The sequence below is a fragment of the Melospiza georgiana genome, chromosome 33 (genome assembly GCF_028018845.1).
Source record: "Melospiza georgiana isolate bMelGeo1 chromosome 33, bMelGeo1.pri, whole genome shotgun sequence".
Taxonomy (NCBI): Eukaryota; Metazoa; Chordata; class Aves; order Passeriformes; family Passerellidae; genus Melospiza; species Melospiza georgiana.
In genome coordinates this window covers 803,961-812,027 of record NC_080462.1, presented here as the reverse complement: position 1 = coordinate 812,027, position 8,067 = coordinate 803,961, and the positions used below count along the sequence as shown (strand labels likewise).

Genomic DNA, 8,067 nt, shown 5'->3' with positions numbered 1-8,067 from the left:
CCATCCCCGTGCTGTGAGTGTGAGTGTGTGACTGTGATTCCCATCCCGTGCTGTGAGTGTGAGTGTGAGTGTGATTGCCATCCCCATGCTGTGAGTGTGAGTGTGATTGCCATCCCCATGCTGTGAGTGTGAGTGTGAGTGTGATTGCCATCCCCGTGCTGTGAGTGTGAGTGTGTGACTGTGATTCCCATCCCGTGCTGTGAGTGCGAAGTGTGTGAGTGTGAGTGTGAGTGTGAGTGCAATTCCCACCCCATGCTGTGAGTGTGTGAGTGCAATTCCCATCCCGTGCTGTGAGTGTGTGTGAGTGTATGAGTGTGAGTGTGAGTGCAATTCCCATCCCACGCTGTGAGTGTGAGTGTGTGAGTGTGAGTGCAATTCCCACCCCGTGCTGTGAGTGTGAGTGTGAGTGCAATTCCCATCCTGTGCTGTGAGTGTGAGTGTGTGAGTGTGTGAGTGTGTGTGTGTGTGTGTGTGTGTGTGTGTGAGTGTGAGTGCAATTCCCACCCCGCGCTGTGAGTGTGAGTGTGTGTGAGTGTGAGTGCAATTCCCACCCCGCGCTGTGAGTGTGAGTGTGTGAGTGTGAGTGTGAGTGCAATTCCCATCCCACGCTGTGAGTGTGAGTGTGAGTGTGAGTGTGAGTGCAATTTCCATCCCGCACTGTGAACGTGAGTGTGTGAGTGTGAGTGTGTGAGTGTGAGTGTGAGTGCAATTCCCACCCTGCGCTGTGAGTGTGAGTGTGTGAGTGTGAGTGTGAGTGTGAGTGTGAGTGCAATTCCCATCCCACGCTGTGAGTGTGAGTGTGAGTGTGAGTGTGAGTGCAATTCCCACCCCGCGCTGTGTCCCATCACACCCCCGGCCATTCCCCCCTCCCCGGAGCTGCAGCGCTGCCGGTGCCGCCTCTGCCGCCCGCAATTATTTCCCAGGGTGCCAAATGATTAATTCAGCTCAGGAACGGAGCCGAGGCTTTCTGCAAACTCACCCGAGCAATTCCCTGGCAGCTCCGCGCCGCCCCCCCGGCCGGGGAAGGCTCCGTGCCAGGCAAACTTTCGGCGAGATCTGCTTTAAAAAACCCTCGGTGCCAGCTGGGTGCTGCCCCTTTGCCAGCGGGCTGTGCCAGCTGCCCACCAGACCCCACCCAGGGGTGCCCAGGTCCCCAAAATTCCTGCAGGATTGAGGATTTGAGGCACTGCAGCCTAAAGATGCATCAATGATCCTGGCCCTGGCGCAGATGCGGGTAAACTGAGGCACTGCGAGTGCTGTGCTGTGCCAGCTCGGCTCTGGCTGCTCCCACAACCAAAGGGGTTCGTGGATGTCCCTTGGAGGGGTTTGTGATGTCCCTTAGAGGGGTTTGTGATGTCCCTTAAAGGAGTTTGTGATGTCCCTCAGAGGGGTTTGTGATGTCCCTTAGAGGGGTTTGTGGATGTCCCTTAAAGGGGTTTGTGATGTCCCTTAGAGGGGTTTGTGGATGTCCCTTAAAGGGGTTTGTGATGTCCCTTAGAGGGGTTTGTGATGTCCCTCAGAGGGGTTTGTGATGTCCCTTAAAGGGGTTTGTGGATGTCCCTTAAAGGGGTTTGTGATGTCCCTCAGAGGGGTTTGTGGATGTCCCTTAGAGGGGTTTGTGATTTCCCTCAGAGGGGTTTGTGATGTCCCTTAAAGGGGTTTGTGATGTCCCTTAAATGGGTTTGTGGATGTCCCTTAAAGGGGTTTGTGGATGTCCCTTAAAGGGGTTTGTGATGTCCCTTAAAGGGGTTTGTGATGTCCCTTAAAGGGGTTTGTGATGTCCCTTAGAGGGGTTTGTGGATGTCCCTCAGAGGGGTTTGTGATGTCCCTTAGAGGGGTTTGTGATGTCCCTTAGAGGGGTTTGTGATGTCCCTCAGAGGGGTTTGTGGTGTCCCTCAGAGGGGTTTGTGATGTCCCTTAAAGGGGTTTGTGATGTCCCTCAGAGGGGTTTGTGATGTCCCTTAGAGGGGTTTGTGATGTCCCTTAAAGAGGTTTGTGATGTCCCTTAAAGGGGTTTATGATGTCCCTCAGAGGGGTTTGTGATGTCCCTTAAAGGGGTTTGTGATGTCCCTCAGAGGGGTTTGTGATGTCCCTTAGAGGGTTTGTGATGTCCCTCAGAGGGGTTTGTGGTGTCCCTTAGAGGGTTTGTGATGTCCCTCAGAGGGGTTTGTGATGTCCCTTAGAGGGGTTTGTGGATGTCCCTTAAAGGGGTTTGTGATGTCCCTCAGAGGGGTTTGTGATGTCCCTTAAAGGGGTTTGTGATGTCCCTTAGAGGGGTTTGTGATGTCCCTTAAAGGGGTTTGTGATGTCCCTTAGAGGGGTTTGTGATGTCCCTTAAAGGGGTTTGTGGTGTCCCTTAAAGGGGTTTGTGATGTCCCTCAGAGGGGTTTGTGATGTCCCTCAGAGGGGTTTGTGGGGGCTGGCAAAGCCCTCGGACTCCTCCACCCACCTCGGCCCCGCAGCAAAAGGGGTTTTACATGACAAAGCCTCTGCTGGCTACCGGGACCCCCTCCCGCCGCCCCCTCCCCATCCAGCCGAAGCTGCCAAATCCCAGGAATCGCCACCCCAAGGGCATTCCCGAGCCACGGAGGGGTCTCTGGGGAGGACACCCCCATTCTCTGCTCCCCAATTCTGCTGCATCGGGCTGAGCATCCTCCTCATCCTCCTCATCCTCCTCATTCTCCTCTCGTGCGGGCTTTGCCAGCTGCCAGGAGGGAGGGACGGGGAGGGACGAGCAGCCTGCCAACACGGTAGTATCTTTTTTTTTTTTTTTTTTTTTTCTTTCTTCTCCTTCTTAATTAGGGGAAGGAATAAATATAAAAGGAGGAGGGAAAGGGGAAGGGAAAAAAAGCAAAAAAAAAAAAGCGGAGTGGAGGACACGGACACACACACACACACACACACAGAGAAGGCTCTTTTCTCGGTGCCTGCACTTATGCCTGGTGCAGCTCCGTGCCAGCCCTGCTGCCGAACTGCCCGCGCTGCCCCGGAGGAGCCGCAGCTCAGCCACACGCCGGGCCCCGGGGCCGGGGCTGCGGGCCCGCACCGAGCCAGGTGAGCTGGGGGTACCGGGGAACCCCGGGATCTGCGAGATCTGCGGTGCCCCTGGGATTGGTGCCCCCGGAATTGATGCCCACAGGGTCTGCGGTGCCGCCGGGATCCGCGGTGCCCCGAGATTGGTGCCCCGGGATTGATGCCCACAGGATCTGCGGTGCCCCGGGGATTGGTGCCCCGGGATTGGTGCCCCGGGATCTGCGGTGCCCCCGGGATTAGTGCCCCGGGATTGGTGCCCACAGGATCTGCGGTGCCCACAGGATCTGCGGTGCCCCCGGGATTGCTGCCCCGGGATTGGTGCCCGCAGGATCTGCGATGCCCCCGGGATCTGCGGTGCCCCCGGGATTGGTGCCCCGGGATTGGTGCCCACAGCATCTGCGGTGCCCCCGAGATCTGCGCTTTCCATCCCGGTCTCGCCTTTCATTCAGCCCCGCACAGAAAGCGAAACGAGAGCCGGGCTGGCTCAGCTCTGAAGTTTCCCCGGGGTTTTTCCCCTCGCACCGTCCTGCCCTGCAGCGGGGGGGGCTCGGGTGGCTTTGTCCTTGTCCCCGAGGTCTCTGGAGGGGGCGGCTCCGCAGCGCCGGGGGCACAGCGGGGGCTGGGGGGGTTCTGCCAACTTGGGAGGAGAAAGGAGTTTGGTGCCGCCCGGCTGCTGCAGCCTGGAGCCCAGCTTAGAGCCCAGCCTGGAGCCCAGCCTAGAGCCCAGCCCAGCGCAGCAGCAGGGCTCCGAGGTGTTGGGCACAAAGGGCATTTTCGGGGCTGTTTCCTCGGGAACCCCGTTTTGGGAGAGTCCAGGATGGGGTTGGTGTGTTCCGTTTGTCCTGCAGAGTCGCTGCTCCGTGTCCCAAGGAGGCTGCAGCAGCGCAGAGGGAAACTGAGGCACGGAGCCGGGCAGGGATCAGGCTCTCCCCAGCTCCTTCCCGTTCGTGTCGCTGGGCTGAGCTAGGGGCAAAGCTGTCCGGTCTGAAAAATCCCAAAGTTTGAGATTTTGGGATGGTTTTCCCCGTCCTCCCCCAGCTCTCTCTGCTGGGAGGCAGGAGGGGGGCAAGAGGTGAAATATTTCGGGATTTTCACGGCTTTTTCCCAACCCACCAGCCCCGCTGTGAAGCCCAGACCCGCCGGGGGTGTCTCGGGGAGGGGGGAATTTTCCCCGCTGCCCTTTTCCCCTCCCGCAGCCGGAACATTTCACCCCCAGGGTGAAGGGGCTGCCCTTGAGCATCCCTGCCAGGGACCTCTGCCCCTGCCACTTCTCCACCCCAGAACCTGTTGCTCTTCCTCCTGGCTGGCACTCGGGGTGGGAGAATCCCCCCTGTGCCCATCCCGGAGCCTTTTGCACGGCAGGGAGAGGCTGAGCTGGATATTTTAGAGGCTGAGCTGGATATTTTAGAGGCTGAGCTGGATATTTTAGAGTTTCTCAGGGAATGGTTTAAACTGGGAGCTGGGGTGAGGTTGTGCTGGGAGGGTGGGGGGGACATGCGAGTTTGGGAGGTGCTGAAATCAGGGACCCGCGCGCTACTGCCCCACCCCGCGCCTCAGTTTCCCCAGCAGAGCCCCGGGAAGGCGGGGGTGGGTGTGCAAACCTTCCACGTGCGCGTGTGACACACTTAGCCACGGCTGCACGTGCCGGGGTGTCCCCGGCGGCTCCTGCGGGCTCTGCTCGCCCCCCGCCCCTCCGAACCTCCCCCCGGGACCCTCCCCGCGCTCTCCCCCGCACAAGGAGCCCCTTTCTTCGGGGGGCTCGGGCTCCTGGCAGCTGCAGGGACCCCCCCCCCCTTCCCCACCTCCTTCCGGCCTTTCAGCTCTGCCAGCTCCGCTGCCAGGAGCCCTCCGGGCGCTCCCGGGGTTGGCACCGCCTGGCACGGCCCCGCTCCCCACGGGGACCCCTCTGGGGGTGGGCACGGATCCTGGGGGTTTGGGGCAGGGGTGGGCACGGATCCTGGGGGTTTGCAGCTGCCGGGGGACGGACACGGAGGGGACAGGAGAGAATGGCAGCCGGGACAGCGGGTCCGTGCCCGTGCCCGTGCGGCAGCGGCGTGTCCGGAGCCCTTTGGCGGTGGGGACGGGGCTGGAGCAGGGCCAGGCTGTGCCGGAGGCTGCTGACTCATTCTGCAGCTGAGCATCCCTGGAAAGGCACCGCTCTGCTCCCTCCTCCTCCTCCTCCTGCTGCTCCGGATCGCTGCGGGCTGGCAGGGCACCTTGGGAGCGGCGTGAGCAGCATCACGTGGAGGGACAGGAGAAAACTCCTCTGGAGATGAAAAGGGAGAGGAGGAAAACCCCTCCGGAGATGAAAAGGGACATCCACAAACCCTGCTAAGGGACATCACAAATCCCTCTGAAGGACATCACAAACCCCCCTCCGGAGATGAAAAGGGACATCCAGAAACCCTTCTAAGGGACATCCACAAAATCCTCTCTGGAGATGAAAAGGGACATCACAAATCTCTCTAAGGGACATCCACAAACCCCTCTAAGGGACATGATAACCACCTCCCTCCGGAGATAAAAGGGGACATCCACAAACTCTCCTAAGGAACATCACAAACCCCTTTAAGGGACCTCCACAAACCCCTTTAAGGGACATCACAAACCCCTCTGAGGGATATCACAAACCCTTCTAAGGGACATCCACAAACCCCTCTCTGGAGATGAAAAGGGACATCACAAATCTCTCTAAGGGACATCCACAAACCCCTCTAAGGGACATGATAACCCCCCCCTCCGGAGATAAAAGGGGACATCCACAAACTCTTCTAAGGAACATCACAAACCCCTTTAAGGGACCTCCACAAACCCCTTTAAGGGACATCACAAACTCCTCTAAGGGACATCCACAAACCCCTCTAAGGGACATCACAAACCCCTTTAAGGGACACCACAAACCCCTTTAAGGGACATCACAAACCCCTTTAAGGGACACCACAAACCCCTTTAAGGGACATCACAAACCCCTTTAAGGGACATCCACAAACCCCTTTAAGGGACATCACAAACCCCTCTGAGGGACATCAGAAACCCCTTTAAGGGACATCACAAACCCCTCTAAGGGACATCACAAACCCCTCTAAGGGGCATCACAAACCCCTTTAAGAGACACCACAAACCCCTCTAAGGGACACCACAAACCCCTTTAAGGGACATCCACAAACCCCTTTAAGGGACATCCACAAACCCCTTTAAGGGACATCACAAATCCCTCTGAGGGACATCCACAAACCCCTCTAAGGGACATCACAAACCCCTTTAAGGGACACCACAAACCCCTCCAAGGGACATCACAAACCCCTTTAAGGGACCTCCACAAACCCCTCTAAGGGACATCCACAAACCCCTCTAAGGGACATCACAAACCCCTTTAAGGGACATCCACAAACCCCTCTAAGGAACATCACAAACCCCTTTAAGGGACATCACAAACCCCTTTAAGGGACCTCCACAAAGCCCTCTAAGGGACATCACAAACGCGCCCCTGGAGATAAAAGGACACATCCACAAACTCTTCTAAGGGACATCCTCAAACCCCTCTCCAGAGATAAAAAGGGACATCCACAAACCCCTTTAAGGGACACCACAAACCCTTTAAGGGACATCACAAACTCCTCTAAGGGACATCACAAACCCCTTTAAGCGACATCCACAAACCCCTCTGAGGGACATCACAAACCCCTTTAAGGGACATCCACAAACCCCTCTAAGGGACATCACAAACCCCTCTAAGGGACACCACAAACCCCTTTAAGGGACATCACAAACCCCTTTAAGGGACACCCACAGGCACAGCCCCAGGTGCTGCAGGTGCCACGTTCAAGGAGCCAGCTCTGAAAGCAGGGCCGAGCTCAGGGCAGACAGGAGGAGCAGCGCTGTCCCGAAATAGATCCCAGCTCCATTTTCCACCTGGTTTCCCACAGAAATGGAGGTTAGCCGGCCCTGCCACGTGCCTGCCCGTGTGTCTGTCTGAGCCCGGCAGCTCCTGAGCTCTGAGGTCTCTGGGACAACTCTGAGCCTCACGAGTTGCTGACATTATGATTATTCAACATTTTTTGGCTGCTCTTCCCTAGTCCTGCTCTCAGATTTTCCCTCAGAATTTGTGAGTTGAAGGATTTTCCATTTGTGGCAAACAGCAAAGATACCCAGCGCAAAAATCCAACCCTGAACCCCAAAGTCTGAGAGTCTCTGCTCGTGGGGCAGGGTGAAATTTGCTTTAACCCTTTCCACACCCCATTCCCGGTGCCAGCGCACACTCCGGGATGGGCACAGGAGGAGGGCAGCCACTCCAGCTTACCCAATTCCTGTGGCATTTTATCTCTTGGATTTCCTCCCCGGGATTTCAGGGCCGCTGTCCGCGCCATCCCGGCGCCTTGGGGACGGGAAGGAAAGGTGCCAGTGACAAAAGCCTGCCTTGCCAGGCTGCCCAGGGGGTGGCACCAGCCCCCGGGCTGGAGCCTGGCCACGGCTGCCACGCAGGAGGGTTTTGTCCCTCACACAGAGCCATGGGGCTGCATTCAAAATATCTGTCTGGAGCACAGACAGCCCCAGCCTTGGCCCTGGCACCGCTGGGCAGCCCAGCTTTGGCTGCCCCTGCTGGGAAGGGGATGTCTGCGGTCTGCACTGGATGGTTGGTGCCCACGGGATGTGGTGCCAGGGGATTTTTGTTGGCGTTGGGAGCTGTGCATGCACAGCGCCTGGTGCTGTGTACCCGTGGGGTGTGGTGCCAGGGCTGTGTACCCACGGTGTGGTGCCAGGGATGTACATCCATGGTGTGTGGTGCCAGGGGCTGTGTACCCATGGTGTGTGGTGCCAGAGATGTACATCCATGGTGTGTGGTGCCAGGGATGTATGTCTGTGGTTCCAGGGATTGTACATCCATGAGGTGTAGTGCCAGGGCTGTATACCCATGGTGTGTGGTGCCAGGGCTGCCCATCCATGGTGTGTGGTGCCAGGGGCTGTGTACCCATGGTGTCTATCTGTGGTGCCAGGGATGTATATCTGTGGTGCCAGGGATTGTACATCCACGGT

At 57.9% G+C, this 8,067-nt stretch overlaps 1 protein-coding gene across 4 annotated transcripts in view; it reads left to right on the top strand.

Moving 5' to 3' along the window:
* The first annotated feature begins 2,892 nt into the window (after nt 1-2,892).
* The window catches only part of BCAN (brevican), a 38,659-nt gene continuing 33,484 nt past the window's right edge, over nt 2,893-8,067 (top strand). For all 4 annotated transcript variants that reach the window (XM_058043021.1, XM_058043020.1, XM_058043019.1 and 1 more), the window contains exon 1: nt 2,893-3,054. The gene's annotated coding sequence lies outside the window, so the exon portion shown is untranslated. The remainder of the gene's footprint in view (nt 3,055-8,067) is intronic.